The sequence below is a fragment of the Amblyomma mixtum genome, chromosome 3 (genome assembly GCF_055824585.1).
Source record: "Amblyomma mixtum isolate Tamu chromosome 3, ASM5582458v1, whole genome shotgun sequence".
NCBI lineage: Eukaryota > Metazoa > Arthropoda > Arachnida > Ixodida > Ixodidae > Amblyomma > Amblyomma mixtum.
In genome coordinates this window covers 295295744-295314609 of record NC_143014.1, presented here as the reverse complement: position 1 = coordinate 295314609, position 18866 = coordinate 295295744, and the positions used below count along the sequence as shown (strand labels likewise).

The 18866-nt window shown below is 45.7% G+C and overlaps 1 pseudogene; it reads right to left on the bottom strand.

Moving 5' to 3' along the window:
• Positions 1–478: 478 nt before the first annotated feature.
• On the bottom strand, positions 479–17076 carry LOC149355254 (uncharacterized; annotated as a pseudogene).
• Positions 17077–18866: the final 1790 nt, after the last annotated feature.

Genomic DNA, 18866 nt, shown 5'->3' with positions numbered 1-18866 from the left:
GCCGGGTAGTGGGCATTCCGGGTAGTGGGCATGCCGGGTAGTGGGCATGCTGGGCAGTGGGCATGCCGGGTAGTGGGCATGCTGGGCAGTGGGCATGCCGGGCAGTGGGCATGCAGGGTATTGGGCATGCTGGGTAGTGGGCATGCAGGGTGGTGGGCATGCAGGGTGGTGGGCATGCAGGGTGGTGGGCATGCAGGGTAACAGGTGTGCAGGGTAGCGGGCTTGCTTAATGATGAGCATGCACGCCCAGTATAGAGTATAAATCATGCACAGGTTACAACAAAATTAGGCAAAGGCATAACCACTTGGACATGACTGATGTGTCTGCAATCGAAAGCTAATTTATGACTGGAGCCCACAGCAGAATTACGGCATGTAGTACGTGCAGTATGAATGCATCATGGCAAACTGGCACTATAATGCCATGTTTGCAGTAAATGCCTAAAACCTCAGGTTGAATGGTAGCAGAGTGTTTATTCTAAGTTACACTCTGCTTGGCGGCCTGCCTCAGTTGATTGGTTCGGCTGGGGTTCCTGTGCAACAGCTGGTTCGGCTGGGTTTGGCTGGGGCTTCTGTGCAGCAGCACCTCGCACCCTCTTGCCTTGGCGGCCTGCCTCAGTGAAGAAGTTTCGCAGGTGCTTCCGCACGGCAGCCACTCGATGGTCCTTCGGCGGTTCCGGCAGAGGGTGTTTCTCAACAAAATGAGACAGGCAATCTGAAAAATTAAGAGAATTTAATCAGTTTCACTCAGTGCTCAGGTGAGAATAGCCAAAAGGATTTTGCAACTTGGAAATTTCTAGCAGGTGAACATTCAATCTGGAGCAACTACCTCATGCTTTCTACCAGTGAGAATTAAAGGAAGGTAAAAGTTCGAATACACAGGAGAGGGAATTTCAACCAAACTTGTAGCATGGTTTAAAAAATGACATGTTGCACAGATTTGAACAGTGCAGGATAGACGTATTGGGCAGGTGTGCATACACTTTTTTAAATGCACCCAAAAGCACAAATTTTTTCAGCAAAAGTAGCAGGGAATGTCTTCAAACAGATTTAGTTGTCTTCTTCACTATCGCTTCAGCCTCTTCAATACCACTTTAGCTTGCATGGTTTCTTTTTAAACCTAGGACAGGGAGGGATTTAAGTATTAGCGTGTGACCGCACTCATTCATTTCAATGTTCTCAAATGCACACCGATTGAAGGGTCAGTATAGGAAAGAAAGCAAGGATGAATAAACAGACCACTGGTTACAGAGGTAGTTCCCGGATTAGAGCGCTCACTACTTCATTGAAGGACCACAGATATTAAATTTAGTTGCATGTTTTCTTCTTTCAAACGATGCATCAGACATAAGAATACAAATTTCACCCCGTTGTATTTGCCTAGGACCACTGCTGCTTCAGTTTCATTAACCGAACAATGGCTGTGATGCATTTAAAGTGTTTAGTCCACGTGAGGTATGAAAAAACTGCAATATAACCACTGATATGTCGTTTGCTGTCATTCCATCTCTTCAAGGGCCACTGACCAGGGGTCTGGACATTTTAGACAAACAAACCCGCTGCACAGATGACGCATCAAAGATAACCTCTGCAAAATATGAGAGTCATGCACGTCCCGAAAAGCTGTAAAAATTCAAATCAAAGCCCCTTCGGTATTTAGCAGTCGAAGGTGAATACCATGAGGTGAACCAATATTGTAATGTATAACACATCAATTGAAAGATGGGTGTCCATGCTCCTTTAAGAGAGATAATGCTGCACCAGGAGTGTGACTGCACTGTCTCTGTATCGTGGCATAGCCTAGGTTCCTTGAAGCCGTCTTCTCAAGGAGCACTACTATTTTTCTCCACTGAGGGGTCCGGTGTTGCCGTGTGCTTCCAACATACGTCTATGATTCCTGAAGTCTCTGATGAAGAAACTGTGCTCGACCTTCCTCGCACCGTAACAATTCAAGCTCACGTGGCAGAAAACACAAGCTAGTGATCAAGCAAGCATATGGGCATGCGAGATCACAGGGATCTGGTCATCGTATGCTAACCCACGGAGAATGCCACCCTATCATTAGCAGTGGCTCAGTTTAGTTAGAATTCCTATTTATATGAACCAACTTTCTAATGCTGAAATTTGGAATGCGGTTCCACTATAAAAACAAACCAGAAGCTCGGATGCCTACGATGCTGTAACAGCGAGCATAAATGAGGTCCGTAGAGTCATCCGTTCGCAAACGTTTCATACAGTCCTACAGTTAACATACACACAACAGTGCTCCACAAAAGCTAGAGAAATCTAGCAGGATCCAAATTTGGCATTGCTTGAGCCTTCTCAAAGCAATTCTTTCTTTGCATGTTCATTCGCCATCTTCACTTTGGACAGTGTTGGCAAGACCACCGAAACAGATGTGCAAAACGTGAGCATACCATGTGCATATAAATAGTAGGCAGTTAAGGGCTAGGAAACAAAATGGGACAGCACTGGATTCTGCAGGCCACCTTTCACGTTGCATGTTGGTAGAAGCAGCCAGGGTCATGTTTGTCTACACAGGCGGTAGCCTCCACGTCTTCGCATTTGTCACAGCTCTTAGTTGCTCGAAAAGTACTTTGGTGCAGCCTTAGCACAATTTCATCAAAAACCACCAATTTGTAGCAGCGTGTACCAGGTTTAACACAACAATGCAGCATCCCACAACTACTGGGTGAAATATAGGGCAACTTGTAAGTGAAAAAATAGTAGTGAGCAGCCTCGATTTACTTACTCTTTATCACCTCCACCTTCTCCGGAGTGGCTGGAAGCTTTCTGCCTGCAGTAGCCATGGAGCGGCACTGCTGCCCAGTAAGGCTGCGCTCGGCAGCTTCAATCGGTGACCACAAATGCCGTGACAGCTCCAAGCAACACCTTGCGTCGCTGGTGTTTTTCATTACATACGCCCACTTTTCGGTGGGCATCCACAGCTGTGGCCCTATTAGCACCTGCACCATTCGATAAAAGTACCAATAGCACTGCGAGCACAATTTGGGACCAAGGTTGGGTTCACAGGATTTAATGTCCCAGAGCAACTCAGGCTATGAGGGTCGCCACAGTGGAGAGCTCCAGAAATTTCGACCACCTAAGGCTCTTTAACGTGCACTGACATCGCACAGTACAGGGGCCTCTAGCATTTCGCCTCCATCGAAATGCCACCATCGTGGCCAGGATCACACCCGCTTGATTCAGGCCAGCAGTCGAGCACCATAACCATTGAGCCACCACGGCAATTATTGACCAAGCACAACAGAAAAGATGGACTGGGGGAGAACTTGAAATGCATGGAACAGATAAGCAATGCTCACGGGGGTAATACAGCAAACTCCATGAAAGGAAATGCAGCCAGAGGCATCCAAAAGCCACGTGGAGAGGTAATCCCAGAAAACTGGGATGAAAAGCATTAGGAAAGGCCTTTGTTCTCCAGTGGACGTAATCTGGCAAATGATAAGATCCGATTTGTCAACAGCACACTTCCTAATTTCGAGAACTGTAGGAAAAGCTTAGCACTCATCAATGAACTTACATTGCGGTGGAGATCATTCATGATGAGGAAGAAGGTGGTTTATACTTTGGGTAGCCATTACGTCTCATCGCAATGCCCCTCACATCAAATAAAAACAAAAACAGGCATGGGCTAAACTGTTTCAGGTACTTGTAAACATTATGAAAACAAAAAGTAACTGCGCAAAAGGACGGGACAAGAGAAAGAGAACCACACGGGACAAACCCAGACTGACACACTTCAAGAGGCTGACACACACATGCCTAGGTCGAAAAAGGCACTTCTGCCCTTTAACTCGTGCCATTCGAAGCTGGTCAAGAGGGGTATTGTATCAACTTGCCTCAGGGCTTCATTAGCCAAGTCCTGTCCACATAAGGTTCAGGTTAGCTTTGAGGCTCAAGTTGATCGCCTTAGGTCTGCTGGTTTTCCGCTGGCCCTTCTTCAGGCTGTCTCTGAGTCCCTGTTGAAGTCCTTCCGCCCAAACTCAAAACCTCGGGGGGCGGATGCACAGGAGAGGCGGAAGTATGAAGTTATGCCCTATGTTTAGAGGGTCTCGCACGGCCTGAAGAGGGTCGCCGGAAAATTCGGCGTTGAGGTCATTTTTTCTGCACCTTGCAAGTTGTCGCGTTTGTGCAATTTGGCGAGAAAAGATAAGCAAAAGAAGGTTGTGTGTGGCATCAACCACAGGAATAAGTTCGTACAGTGTACATGCAATGTAATTTATCAGATTCCCCTGAGTTGTGGTAGGTTCTACACAGGGCAAACTGGCCGCTGCGTCAACATTAGATTATTAGAGCACGCAAATTCCGTAGATGATTCAAGGGGGCAGCATCTGCCAAAGCATTGTCACACTTGCAAGCATGATGACAAAAATTGTAATCCGCTTTTCAATAGGACTAAGATTATCGGACGCTCGAGGGATAAGAAAGAAGGGAAAACTATCGAGGCCTTGGAAATCGCGAGATTAGGGCCTGACAAGTGTGTTAGCGATGCTTAAGTACACCTGTACCACAAGGAGTTCGAGTTCCTTGATTCCACGAGATGAGCATGGCTTTTGTTTTTGGGGGTTGGTGCGCATGCGCTTTGCTGCTGAAGGAAAGAGGAGTTGGTGGAATAAATCAGTTGTCAGTCTGCGTTTGTCCCGTGTGGTTCTCTTTCTCTTGTCCCGTCCTTTTGCGCAGTTACTTTTTGTTCTCATAATGTCATACCAACTAGCCCCTCACCACACTCTTCTAGACTTGTAAAAAAATAGAGAAAAAAAAGTGCCTCACTGCGTTACCAAAAAACTGCAGTGACGAGGACAAGAGGAGCCACTGCCCCCTGAAATGGCACTCCTGCTATCATCAGCTGTTCTCACTTTACAGATTTTTGCAGCAGGCTACATAAAGATATGGAGTAAAAAGAATGCTAGCTTATTCTGTGTACTTCACTCATGCAATTCAGTTCATGGAGAGAACCAACATTTCTACGCAGACTCGGTACTTTCCTCGGGGTGAAATGGGTGGGAGCAAGGGATGTGCTTCTAACCTTTTGGCCTAATGCCATCACCACAGTGTGAGTGACATTAGCTAATGCAAGAACAATGTGTTTGTGGGGTGCGGACCTTATGACATCGCGAAGGCCATGTATGTACGCTGAGGAAAGGAGCCTTGGGACTGGTAAATATTTCTAGGTGTGTTTTGTGTATGGCAGAATTCTATAAGCTGTTGCTTGAATAGGTTGGGTAGGGTTCAGTGTCAACTACTCTGGCATGATCAGTCTATACATAAACCAAGTCCTAAGAATGCTCTGCAATTGCACTGCGCTCTTGGTCAAAGTTTCAGACACCATTCTTGAGCTCGTGAACCTTTTGTGCAAAATTCTTCCTTTTGCTAATGTGGTTGGTGGTACAACCAGTACGGGGGTTTTGTAAGCAATGCTGTGCAAATTCCTTCAATGTGCAGTCTTTTGGCTGAGGCATGAAGTGCCCACTGGTTGGTGGTGGTTGGTGACACACCTATTCCCTGCTTACAAAACAGGTGGGCCAGCATTTCACTTGTACTTTCACATGCGGGATGGTGATGTGGGCTGCTTGGTGGCTTCGGTTGCCTTCTGTCATTTCGGTTTCTCGTGAGACTACCCGTTGGAAAAACTGTTTCGTGCAGCCATTGGGGTGGAGATCATTCATGATGCTTCCCTCCTCCAGCTTGTGCTCGATGTATAAGGAGCAGATTGTCTTGGCTTTAGACAGGAGAGTGGAGCCCATGGTTGCTTTGTGAGTTGTAGGCTCATTTGAAAAGAAATTTAAGCAGTCCCTTGAGGATGGTTTTTTGTGGAGTCTTTTTCACATCAATAGCCCGTCAAGAAACAAGAGGCTTTTGCTTGTTTTGCATTCCACGTTGAACTTGATGGCCGGTCCAGTAAGGTAGAAGTACACCAGAAATTCTGCTGCCGTGGACTTCTTCAGGATGGTAAAACAATTGTCCATGTTTGAAAGGAATACCTTGGAGCCATTCATGGATACTGCAGTGCTTGTTGCTCAGTCACCTCTAATGCCAGGTTCGCAGCTGCCATCGTGAGTGGTGCTCTGATTGCCGTTCTGCTGGATCGCCTGAAGAATTCTCCTGTAAAAGAGAAGTACATGCCACCCAAACAAATCTCCAGGAGTTGGCATAACTCGGCTAATGCTAAGGCAAGTCAGTCCGCCGATTTGCCCAAAGGACTTGCTTCAGTGCAGAATAGTGCACATTGCTGGAGTTTTGCATGGGGTGGCACATACTTCTAAAAAATTCTTCAGGCAAACCAGCAGTGCTGCAGTGAGAGTGCCAATCACGGTGATGCCTGCAAACCTGGTGATGGAGCTGATTGTGTTCGTTCACGAACACACCCAAGGTATCCCTTCAATGCGTGGATGACTCTTTTACCATCCCGAAGAAGTCCATGGTGGAAGAGTTTCTGGTACACTTCAAGCCTGATGAGCCGGCCCTCAAGTTTACCCTGCAATGTGAGACAAGCAACAGCCTCCTGTTTCTCATCGCGCTAGTGAAGTGAAAAGGAGCTAAACTACAACTTTCTGTCAACAGAAAACTTACCTGCACTGGTTGCTGCTTAAATTTCACTTCAAATCACCCTACCACCCACAAAGCAACCATGGTCTTTACGACTGCCAAGACAATCTGCTTCTCAGACATCGACCACAAGCTGCAGCAGGACAGCGTTAAGACTGCTCTCCACCACAACGGCTACAAGAACTTCTTCTGACAGCTCGCGCAACAGCTTGACCACAAATCAAAATAAAAAATTGCCAAAGCCACAACAACCCGTACCACCATCCTGAATGGCAAAGGCACAAATAAAACATCAGCCTGCCTGTGTCGCAACCAGGGAACAGGTGCATCACCAACCATTGGACATTTCCCGCTTCTGCTGAAAGATTGCGCATCGAACGAGCATCCCGCATCATCTACTAAATCCCTGAACTTACTGTTCCACCAGCTACATCGGCAAAAGGAAGAATTTTACACAAAGGCTTCACTAGCAGAAGAATGCTGTGTGAAACTTCGAACGAAAGTGCAGTCCAATCGTAGAGCATAACGAGCAATTGAACCATCACATCAGCCGAGCACACCAGAGTAGCTGACACTGAACCCAACTTACTCAAGCGGCAGCTTATAGAATCCTTGCACATATAAAAGGCACCCCCAGAAGCATAAATCTTCCCCAAGGCTCCATTACACCAGCATATGTGCATGGCCTTCGCAACGCCACATAATCCACACCCCATCGCCCCACGAACACGGCTTGTTTGTACCCCAGGTCAAATCACACAGTGGTGATGGCAGTGGGCCAAAGATTAAAAGTGTCTCTCTTGCTTTCACCCAGTCAACCCTGAAGATGGCACGTTGGCACTGAAGCATCGGCTCTCTCATGAGACTGGTCAGAGCATGTCACAGTGTTTCCTCTGTCATTTTCCCCCAACCAGGAAGATACCTGCCACAATTTTCATGTTCCGAAGTTCATCAACAGCTGTGAAATGCAGACTACTATGTGCTCAACAGTGGCACTTGTTAAAATTGTTTGCAACACGCACAAGCTTTATAAAACACCAGCAGCTATGGTGGCTATGACATCCAGATGACGAGCAGAACGATGCGTGACTGAATCCTGGCAGGTGGGGCCACATTTCAATGGCAGTGAAATGCAAAAGCAACTGTGTTATGCATCACCAGTGCACATAGCGTTCCAGGCGGTCTAAGTTTATCTGGAGTTCTCCACTACGCATCTCACAGATTGTGTCACCTCGAGACATTACGGCCCATGTACCATACCACTAAATAAAGTACTGTCCTACGTCACCTGGCCATCCACAGCTTCAAACAAGGCCACAGGCTTCTCAATCACCTCCCTATTGCCTTCATCAAGAGACGGTCCAGCAGTCTCGGTTCCATGGCTGTCCTCTGCAAAGTGCGCACACTCAGACAAGAATTGAAATCATGATGTATTTGTAGGTGCATACTTTACAAAGACACAGAAGGAAGACACAGGACTCACAGTGCCTTCCTTCCTTCCCTCTGCATCTTTGTAAAGTTTGCACCCATAAAATACATCGTGAACAGCCTCCAACCAGCCCAGCTTTCTGTTGTGCTGGGCTGTTGTCATATTTCATAGCTCAAGAACATGCTATTCTAGTAGAATGTGTTCACTAGGACACCACAGTGAGAAATAATCATAATTCCAGAAGATTCACAACAAATGACACATACTCCAGGCTGTGATACAAGACAAGCAATCTTTCAAGATCTGAGAGAAATCTACATGCAGATTACTAGGCAATCCATGCAATATCGGTAAGTGAAAACAGACCAAAGTACTACTTAATGTTTAAGAGCAAAGATTCACACATGCTTCCTTGACAACTGAATGCATAGTGTACCATATATGATACGGTACATTTTCCTCGTCCTAAGCTATTGCAAAGGGTTAAAGGAAGTCTTGCTTATTTAGTATCACATCTTCCCTGTCTGAAAGCCACGCCTGCAGCAGCTCAACCTTCAAAAAGGTTTCTGTAGCAGCTTTCTTTTTAAATGTATGTGGAGGTAGTGTTTAGCATTTAAGCACTAAATTCCATATATAATGAAAAGAATTGCTACCTTCTACGTAGAGGTAGCATTTAAAAAAGTTATAAGGTTATAAAATAGGCTTTTTTTGTTCTGTTACAGCACCTGCAGTGTGATTGTGATAATCCTTAACACTGCGTTATGAGAGGGACGTTTTTACTTGCGTATCACAGGGCACAGCATGCAGTTAAGGGCGATTCTGCCTCTCTACGACATAGAAAGTACATTCAAAGTACATATGCAGCGCTTCAATTTAGACATATGGATACAATATGCGTGAAAGAAACTAATACATGCAGTTCACTTCTGCATACTGTTACAATCAACTCTTCTTTGAACAAAGCGATTTTAAAATGAAATGACAATAAATAAAAATGCCGAAAAAATGCAAAAAAAAATTATTGCAAGGCAGATTCAAACCTACGAACTCCAAATGCGCTGTTGCTTTCTTCAAAGTTACGCTGTTGCCTCCTCTAATGTTATGCCCCTGACCACTCAACCACAAAAAGAGCGCAGAGTAAAACCTACTTTTCAAGTGGCCCGCTTCCGTACATTTTATAGCGTTCTACATCATGTATCAAATCGAAAGTTGGGCTAGCTGATATATCTTTGAATGCGCTGCTGGTTGTAAAATTCCTTTTCCAATAATCTTTCAGTTCTTAGTAGCACTTCTCCTTCCTTCTTCATCCTGTCGCAGAGGTGTTTTTGTACCTCGTGCGTGAAAGGAGTACAGCTAGACATACCTACTTGAAAACAATAAGCTGTTGTGCGATTTCACTTTCTACTGCCTGCCCTCAAGCACTTTACACTTTGACACTGACTGTGGTATGAAACCCTACCGCTAGGTCAGAGTAGAGCTCAACAAAGTTTTCAGTATGACGTAGGAGAAAAGCAATTACAGCAGCAGGCAGCCTCAAAGCATCCAAAAGCATGCTCCATGCACACTGTTATATTCAGCAGCCAGCAGCCTCAAGCAATACAGAATAATCGAGAACGTCTTTCATACGTACTGTCATGTTCAGCAGCAGGCAGCCTCAAAGCATCCAAAAGCATGCTCCATGCACACTGTTATATTCAGCAGCCAGCAGCCTCAAGCAATACAGAACAATCGAGAACGTCTTTCATACGTACTGTCATGTTCAGCAGCAAGCAGCCTCACAGCACCCAAAAGCATGCTTCACACTTACCGCTATGTTGAGCCCCCTCCACATCTCTGGCAATGGTACTCAACCCACTGTGCCATGATGTGGCGTTACTCCCTGCAAGGACAGCAGACATGTGAGCAATTTAATCTGTGACTAATCTTCTGCCCATCACAAACACCTTGCTATTCACTGTTCCAAGAAAGACAGCTAATATAGCTCAACCAGGTTCCAGGTGTGCAAGAAGCCCCCGTCTCAAAGTTCCATTCAGGAACATACCTGTGTTACTGGGTACACCTGGCACCATTTCCTGTGGAAGGCCACTACCTGCAAGCAAGCCATAATAAGCTATATTACCACTGTATTTCAACATGAACAAATGCAGAGGCATAAAAGCCTTACCCGCATCCAAAGAAGAAGCCATAACAACTTCAGCAACGATAGTGCCTCCTTGTTGAGTTGTATCTCGTGCAACCTCTTTAAGAAAGTCAGAAATGAACACCATTATTACTTAAGTCAAGACATTAGTGCACACAATAGTAAAATCCCAAGTGCTTTCACCCCAATGCACAGACATTAAACATGCTTGGGCATGAAAAAGATTTCGACACTACTAAGCCACTGCTGTAACTTTTCGCAATGTCTGTAGATTGTATCACCACCTGGCGGTGAGAGCACGAGGTGCCAGAAAGAGGGTACTGCAGGCAACCAGACGGCAGCATAAGGGTGCTTCTCGCTAGGTCAGCTGCATGTGCTCATTCTCTTTTCTCCCTAGAGACATGGAGAAGAATGCGTTGGTGCCTCAGCATACCAATCGAGCCGTGTACAGCCGAAAATTCTCCAATTATGAACCGACAGATACGCAGTAGAAGTAAGAGTGGGTGGTGAAGGCGCAGTTTAGTATACATTCTGTCGCCACCGGTGCAAATCTGCAGTACACTTCACTGCTAGGAATTTATTCTCAAGTACCACAGCTAATCAAAACACAGATGCTTCACCTGCCCAGAAAAAATACACGAGTTCTTTTGCTACAAGCTGTTTGCGCTGCTGCAAACTACTGCCTCGCAAAAAGCAATGGCCATGGCAAATCAAATTCGTCTTTGTCTTTTGTATTTCGGTTGATTCATCGAGCCAGTGCTGTAGTGTCAGACGGGAGAATAAACAGAATGCAACCTGCACTAAATGTGTATGTTCTCACAGAAGTTTTCAAAACACGGGAACAAAGAAGCTTAATTTTTTTCCCTATGTGGGGGCGTGGACTGCACTCAGAAAGATACTGCAGGTCGCTTCGTGAACAGTACAATGCACCATTCACTTCAGAGCTACAAGTTTAGACCACCAAGAGAAAATTTCCAGAGCCCTTCACTACGGCGTCCCTCATAGCCTCAGTAGCTTGGCAAAAGTGGCATAGAATGGCAAAAACATTTTCCCGCAGTCCAGGTTGCATTATTCGCATTGGATATTTTTGATCTTTGAGTAAAGTTACGTGGTACAACCAGTGTATCAGGCTCAGTAATCTGCACTTGATGCCTAAAATCTGAGCCGAGCAAATATTACTATGCTACTTGTACATAAAAAAAAAATAAACGAGTGCATGCTCACCGATCTTATCCAGAAGGGCTCTTGTAAGGCGCTGGTTTAATGCGTTGGCTTCTCGGAGCTCCTTCCGCAGCCTTTTCACTTCCTTTTCTTTGCGGCTTAAAGCCTCTTGAAGTTCACCCCCCTTATTTTGTTGTACCGCCTCATTCTGCTGAAACACCATGCATTTAGGACTATAGTTATAGCACAACAATACAGGCAATCAAAAGGAGGTGACACAAATGCTTCTCTTAACTGTTTATTAGAAAGCCAGAAAGAAAGGTCATGAACGCACACTAGCATTTCCGCAGCTTTACATGGCATCCAGAAGCCTAAAAAAATAGCACCTATTGAAACGGATGCAAACAGACCCGCATTTCTGCACCAGAAAGCACAATTTATCATTTATGCAGTTGACCACCACCTTAGTGTAAAAGGCCTCTATGAGCTTGATACCTGCCTGGTCCATTTTTATGCCCAGGATGACCACAGCAAAATTTGCACTGCTGCCTTCCGTGCGCTTCCCAGTTGGTCATCAACATAGCGTCCAATCTGGCCTTCTGCAATTATAGCTTCAGTTTTATAAAATTTCATGCATGACATGCACAACACAATTACAAAACCACTTAGCATGTGTCTTCAGGCATCTCAGCTTTTGTTTCTTCAAAAGACATGAGGGCACAGCTCTGCACGCTTGCTTCAGGCTGGGAGAACTGGTACGGTATACCATAGTCCTTCAATGCTTTTAGGGTCATGAAACTTCTCCGTAACGCTATGGGAGAGCTTCATATGTTAACCGCGCCTTCCACGAGGCGGCGCTAAGAGTCATGTGGAGGCAACGGCGTGAGGAAACGAGCACCTCTACAGCCGGAAGTCTACGGGTGGAATGGGACACCGGCGGTGCGGCAACAATTTTCTCTTCTCACTTTGCCTTCGTTTGCAAAATAAGTACAGTGCACGTAACGCGCAAGCCTGTGATGCCGAATACTTGCTGCATGACAGGTTGCCGCTCTGGCTATGGAGGTACGCAGGAAAAGGCCTCGCTATTCTGTCTGCCGAGCGACGTCAAGCAGCGTAAAATATGGAAGCAGGCTATACCCCGACAGGAAAGCGGTGGATTTAGCTTCGACTCCAAGCACGTCCGTGTCGGCGAGAGGCATTTTTCCCTACGGCTCTGGTCTCACGAGTTTGTGATCAACGGAGAAGCAGTGTCGCCGCAACACGAGAAGCTGAAAGTCAGGCCAGGCGCTGTCCTACGGATATTCAAATGCCTACCAGCGTACTTGGGCACGAGTCTGTGACGATGTTGCGTTTCAAACAGCTGTACCCAGGCTGTTTCAAACAGCGTGGAGTGGTGCTGGTGCTTTCGCACCACTCCACGGGGTCAAACCTAGCCAAGAATCTTGTGGCGTCCCTGAATTTAAAGGTGCCGAAATAAAATAAATATTGCCGCGACTGGAAATTTCAAACCCCCGGCAGCGCAATCGGATCAGCTTCGCTGGCCACTGCACGAGAGCACCGTGTTATCGCAGCCGCCGATCACGCCTCGTGTTCTTGTTATTGTTGCCTCAAAAACGATCGCACATAACCACGGTGGGAAATTGGCCAGGGTTGCGTGCAGACCCAAACAGGAAAAAACTAAAATGTAACACACTATTGCGCTGCGTGCATTGTACACCGTCGTCTTTATCAGCTTACACCTTCGGAACGAACACATCAGATCAGCTTAACCTCGATCAGACCTTAACTTGATTCTAATTAATTATCAACTTGATTCTAATATATACCTTGATTCTAATTAACTTGATTCTTTCACAGCCCTTACCGCTTTATTGCCCGTATCTGTCTTTGGCTTAACATGTGCTTCTGCCATGGCAAATTCACAGAAACTAGCTGCAGATAGCCAGATCAATCGCCTATCAACACACAAGAGCATCCGTCTCATGGAGGGAAACATTGGCACAAGCAACAAAGCAGCAAGGACTGTAAAGGGTAATGCCAGGCTAGAGCTGCATATTCACAGCATTACCCAAAGCATCAGAAAGGCAAAACAAAACTAAGTCGCGGGGGTTAACGTCCCAAAGCAACAAATGGGCTATGAGGGACACTGTAGTGGAGGGTTCCAGATTAATTTAGACCATCTGGGGTTCTTTAATGTGCACTGACATAGCAAAATAGTTATTTTTGTATTTCACCTCCATCAAAATATCAATAATACAGTCACTGCAGCATCAAACTAGCGATCTTGGGATAAAACACCAAAGCCACCGTAGTGGGTAACTTCAAAAAGGTGACTAATCAGAATAATATGCAGTTCTTTCAACACCGAGCAAGCTTGCACAGCTGTGTCCTCACATATCACCTAGATGCCTGAAGAAACAAACAAACTGGTTTGTGAATTCTCTACACATGCAGCGAATTGCACAAAAGCCGGATAAGATGTTACATGAACAATAGACTGGAAGCACACTGAAAACGTGAAGGTAGCAGTGCAAATTTTGCTCTTCACTGCAAGGCTTGCAAGCTCATGAAAACCTTCTACACAAGAAAGGTACCCTGCACAACCACTGTGCCCTGCAAAGGCAGCTTTATGCACTGTTTTCAAAAAGCCCAGTCTGCCTCAACTGCTCATGCATGCAAAGGTGCGCATGTGTTTTATGTCTGGTTTTCCAATGAAAGTTTTCTTTGCAATTTCTCTATCCTCTGTTCACCATATCCGTGACCCTAAGCATAAAATACATAATAGGCAATGAGTTCAGTCGAAAGGACACATTTACTATAGGATAGGCATAAGCTCAGCAATAATAGGGTATTGAGAGCGGGGAGAACCCCACGCCACTGCCACAGGAGCGCACTGTATCACAAAAACGTGATGACTTTGGGTGGAAGTACGGCAACACCAACCTCCCCAGGAGTGTACAGCTTTTGCTCGGCCAGCACAAATGCTCATTACTTTGGCAGACAGCCTTCATCTAAGCAGTATTTCCTAGTGTGTTTTGGCTGGCAGAAAAGGCAAACCAAGAAACTGGGTGCACAAGCTAATACAACTCAGCTGCAGCAGTCTCCGTGAGTGCACCAAGCCACAGTCATCTGGTCCCCTCTTGGCTCTGACACCGAAGGGGAGGAGGACGGCCAGCTACGTATTTCAAATCCTTCCCCAATGAGCTCCCCCGTGCGAATACCCCCTCAAAGCACAGCGATACTCATTCAAAAGACTCATACCTCCAATTCGCTGTGCTCTATAATCTCCTCATTTATGAGATCCACAGCCATAGCTTTGCATCGTTTTGCCTCTTTGTCATTACGCACTTTCTGCGAAGGAAAAAAGAATGAATTCACATGTAATATCTTCCAAGCCATTATTATGCCGCTTATCATGCCAAAGTACTTTTAAAAACCATAATCAACTAGAATGCTAAACCATATGTGAAACAACTCACCCCTCTCTTGCCGACACACTTGCTGCCGCGCTCTAAATCAACATCAATTAGTGTCGGAAATGGCTCCCGCATGTTCTTTAGCTTTACATGCATGAGTTGCAGATCATCTGGAGGACAACCACAAAACACGGCACTTTGCATTAGCAGAAATGAACATGATAGAAAACAGCAACACAATGAGTGCATTAAATAGCAGGTCCTATAGCAGAAAACAACCCATGTATATCACTGCACATTAATAAACCTGCCATCATAACATGACTCCATGCTCAAGTTTTCTGAACTCCATAAATGAATGGCAGCGTTTATTCTACCAGCAGCTGGCAGAATTTTCACGGTTCCAGGGTGAAATTCCCCTGTCACTCACCTCTGAATGGGTACTTAGGGTGACACAAGATGAATTTTACCATTTTTTCCTGGCACCAATCCTCCTGGTACTGTTCATTTTGTCCCCATCAAAGTCAAGTACTTACTTTTGATACAGCTTAAGCACTGTAAGCTTGATAGCAGTCCCTTTGTTATTTTATGTGGCCCCCTCTCAGCTAGCAACAACACCAGAGTCTAAAGCAAAATATCTGAATCCAAGCTGCCGGACACAGCCAAAAGCGGAAGCAATGAATGATAGTTTGGGCCAAGGGCAGCAAAAAAGGGTAAGCCAAGCTCTGTTAAGATGGCAGAAAATGATAAGCTCCATAGTGATGTGCTGACCACACCGACCTGCTGTCAAGTGTTGAGTTCGATTCCTGGTGAACCCGCCTACAATGCTTTTCTTCTGCTCCTTTAGTCTTCTTACGCTTGCTAACCTCGCAATGGAGTGCGCTTAGTTCATTTTTGATGGGCCAAAATCAAATGCCACGAAGTCATCGCCCCGGTGCGCTAGATCATATCTGGCACACATAAATGTGGGTTACCTCAAAACTATCACCCAGATACGTAAGTTGCTTCCAGTCGCATGGTATCTAAGCAGCATTCACGTTTAGCGCTAACACTGTGGTGCATGCAGCAGGAGCGCTTTAAATAAAAAGTGTACCAGGCCCCCTCAGTTGCTTAAGGTCCCACGTATGTAAGCTTAAAGGAAAGGAAGTATCTATTCTACCAGCAGCCTGGACAATTCACCTTCTGAAATTGTCCCCGCGCTCACCTCTGATTGGGTACAGGGAACCGGGAGACCCTTCACCACGAAAACAGATACTTGACACTTTCGCGGTCGTCGTTCAGGAAAGAAAGCGCTCTAGACAGGTAGGTCTTGCGTCACAACAGCTAATTTTCAGCGAAAGAGACTTCATTGCTTCTTGGGTCTCGAGCGCCTGCAGGCAGCCACGTATCTTTGCTTTTTGAGACAGACCATGTGAGCCGGATAATAACCAGCATTCGCGGAGAGGAATTCTAGCGCACTGAAAGTCGAAAGAAGCGCAGTTTACCGAGTGCGTACTCAAGGAAATAATAATATTAAAAGCAAAAAGACTAAAAGATGGAGGACAATAATGTGTACCATTTGACCCTTGCACACGGGCAACGTTCACCATGGTTACGCGAAACCGTAATTTAGAGGGTTCAGTTAGCGAGCGTCAGACCTGCACCTGCGCTGGAGGTGCGGAACTCTATGAAGCTTAGCTCTACTTTTTGTCGCCCTTGGAGCTAACCATTATTCATTACGCCCGATTTCGGTTGTTTCGAGCAGCACTGATCTTTTATGCTCAGCACTGTTGGCGCGCGAGCAGACAGAGACAGAGCCCGCGGTATTCTCGTTTTCACTTCAGTACCACAGCACCCAAATGCATTCAGTAGCCAAGAAGAGACGCAAGATATAACAAAGGGACTACTGTCAAGCTGTAATAGATCAATGGCAAGAGCCGTGTCAGTCCGTATTTCTGCTGGCAGCGTTAGCTAAAATGTGCTGTGCTGGTGGGAGGATCGGAACTTTGAAAAGTGAATAAAACGTACTCACAGCGCCTCTCGTAACCAGTCAGAGGCGAGTGCCGGGAGAACTTCAGCCCAGAAATTATCCCGACTGCCGGCAGAATGAAAACTGCCAAAAGAGAAATGTTTTTACCGCAACTTACCTGCCAGGGCGTGAACAAAGGCCGGGTAATACCCTTGAACGCTCCGGTCTTCTGAGCACCAGAAAGCCTCCACTTTTTTGCTGGGATCAAAATCCTCAACATTAATCGGTTCGAAAACTTTAATCAAATTAACGGGCAATACGGCCCGAAATTTGTCCTCATACTTCACGTATGCTAGCATCGTAGCACCGAGCAACACGTTCGCAGACGCCAACGCAATGACCACTTTGACCACTTTCCCGCCTGGATTGCGATTCGGCTACAGCTTTGTCGCGAGACGGCTGCCGTGCGGCGTAGCATGGCGCCATGCTTGTCGCTGTCGTGGAGTTCTCTTCTTGCGTGCTAGTGCTGATGTTGTTTTATTAAAAGGACGGTACACATATGCATTTGTTTGCATGTTGTTTTCTTTGTAATAATGCATAAGACATTAAAATGTATGAGACCGCTAAATAATTGATGTTGTTTCGGTTTTGGTGTGATCGTCCGAGACGAATACGAATATCCTCCTTGGTACGAAACGACGCTCGTATGGATGGATGAATGGATGGATGGATGGATAGATAGGTGGATAAATAATAATGGATTTACCCTTTGTACCGGGCGTTAGCTTTCGCCACCTAGCCTATACTTCCCCCATTGTTAATTTAATTTTCTTTTCCCTTTCGCTCTTACAATATCTAATCTGTCTATCCTTTTCCCCTCGAAATTCACGCCTCCCTTGATTTCCGCCACCAATCCTCCAACCTCCCCTTCGTCAATGTCACGCTTTTCCCATCCACTCGCCCGTCCTCCCCAGTAAATCCCAGCGCTATCTCTATGGTCGTTGCTGCCCCTTCTGGGAGGGCTGGGCGGAGTTCTGCGCACCTCAGAACCAAGTGTTCTATGGTCTCCGTTTCCGTTTTACAAGCAGAGCACAAAATATCCACTTCTTCAAATTTGGACCTATACGTTTTTGTTCTCAGAGTCCCTGTCCTAGCCTCAAAAAGCAGTGAACTGCCCCGCAAATTATCGAATAATCGCTCTTTTTTGATGTCCTGTTTTCGTGTCCTATATATATATGCCTAGCGCCCATTTTTCCTGCATTCTTTCTTTCCACATCTTTCTTTCCGTCTCCTTTACCTCCGCTTTCACGTTAGTCTTTTGTTGCGTCCCATCCCTCACCCGTATAAATACTTCGTTCTTAGCTTTCGGGTTCTATTAGTCCATTTTGTGTTAATACTTTTCATGTACAGATACTTGTACACCTTTTTTGCCCACCTTGTTTCCTCCATTTGAGTTAGTCTCTGATCATATTTCAGTTTGCTGATGGCCTCCCGAACCTTGAACGACGCCCAACCCATATCTCCCTGGACTCCCTCGTTCGTGTTCCCATGGGCTCCCAAGGCTAGCCTTCCTACACTTCTTTGTCTGACCTCTAGTCCTGACTGTACTTCTGATTTCATGCACAGGACTGCATTTCCAAATGTGAGGTCCGGTACTATGATTCCCTTCCATACCCCAGGCCTCTAACCACCTCATACCTATTATAGTTCCATAGTGCTCTATGCTTCATAATGTCTGAATTCCTTTTTCCTTTATCTTTCAGAATCCTCTCGTGCTCTTCCAGATATTTTTTTCCTTCACTTAGCCATACACCTAGATACTTATAAGTTCTCACATGGTCTATCATAGTGTCTTGTATTTCTAGTGGGTCTCCCTTCTCATTTAAAAACCGCAGTGTTATTGGCAGTAGAGGCCCATGTAAGAACGCTTCGTCACTACATGTGACACCTTTTCGTATTCAAACACATTCGAAGACAATTTAGTTGATGCTGACAGTTCAATTAGAAGTGCTCTCTTGTAAAAGATGGATTCACACGAACACCGATTTATTTTTCTGGAATCCGCGCGTTTATCAGAAAGAAATATATATTTGGCGGATATATGCACGTGCAGTCGATTGTTCGTTATTTATTTGGCTGTTATATATTCGGATGAACAAAGGAGCAAAAATCACTGGGCGATGCAGGTCCTGGCTATGAGCT